Below are 1,127 nucleotides of genomic sequence, written 5' to 3'. Positions count from 1 at the left end.
GTCCCTTCTGACCCTAGAAACTATGAAACTATGAAAACAAGTAATGTTTATTAAAATAATTAGGATTTAACCTGTTCACATGTAATTACAGGATTGAGGGCTATATTAAGAAACAATGATAAAATATTGCTGCTCCCTATGCCTGCAGAAGGTTTTACAACACACCTTGTGGGTTTATCTACATGAAATGCGTACTCCAGAGTTACCTAATGAGCTCCACAGTAAAATGTCACCAGTCTACAAATGTGGAGCTATTAAGCTGGAGTAAACTAATTAATTCTGCCATATGTTAGTACTGCCAGATACAAGTACTATCTTATGGTGGAGTTATTTACTCCACCATAATGCACATGTAGAGAGTTACTGGGGCTGGCTGGGGCACAAGGGCCTATCCTTGTGCCCCAGGCAGCCCTTCTGCAGCAAACTGAGCCAGGGAGGAACAGCCTCAGGTCAGCAGGCTGACCCTCTGGGTCCCTTGCCAGTTGGATCTGAGCCACCCTGGATCAGTGTGCTGTTGTCCCAGGTGCATATGTAAATGCTGTGCCCAGAAGTGACAAACTGTACTGGAGTTTGTGTTATATGAATATTCATGTGTAGACACACCCTGTATGCTCTATAATTAAAACCACATTCTTGTGCTGAACTATAATACAGTTATTTTTGGCACCATCAAATAAAAGACTTACAAATCTTATTTCTCCAGACTTCACTGAGAGTATGTCCTAGTACACTAGCAAAATGTATTATTAACTTCACGTTTTCCTCATTTAGAAGAAGGGAGCATTCTCCTACTCAAAAAACCTGTAACCTGTTTTTTTTTTCTTCCAAAAATACTGTATGCTAGAGATTTTCTTGATTTTTTTTCTTTGTAGTTTGGTGGGGGGGTTTTCTCCTCCATGGTATATAATTTATTGTATTAAAATACAGCTGCACTATATGATTGCTTTCATCATGTGGAATGACTTCCTTATGTGAAATAAAAAGCTTCTGTAAGTAGGTTCAGCTTAGAGTGGAGTAAGGCTAGGAACTTGAGATTTCAGGAGGTTTGTAAAAAACTGTTTCTCAGTTTTCTTTTTAAGGAGGTTGTGTAAGTTGTAAGCACTTCTCTCCCCTTCACCTCTTCCCCC

Source organism: Gavialis gangeticus, unplaced genomic scaffold (genome assembly GCF_001723915.1).
Source record: "Gavialis gangeticus isolate Ggan-Ray unplaced genomic scaffold, GavGan_comp1, whole genome shotgun sequence".
NCBI classification, from domain to species: Eukaryota; Metazoa; Chordata; order Crocodylia; family Gavialidae; genus Gavialis; species Gavialis gangeticus.
Note: the sequence above shows the minus strand (reverse complement) of the source record.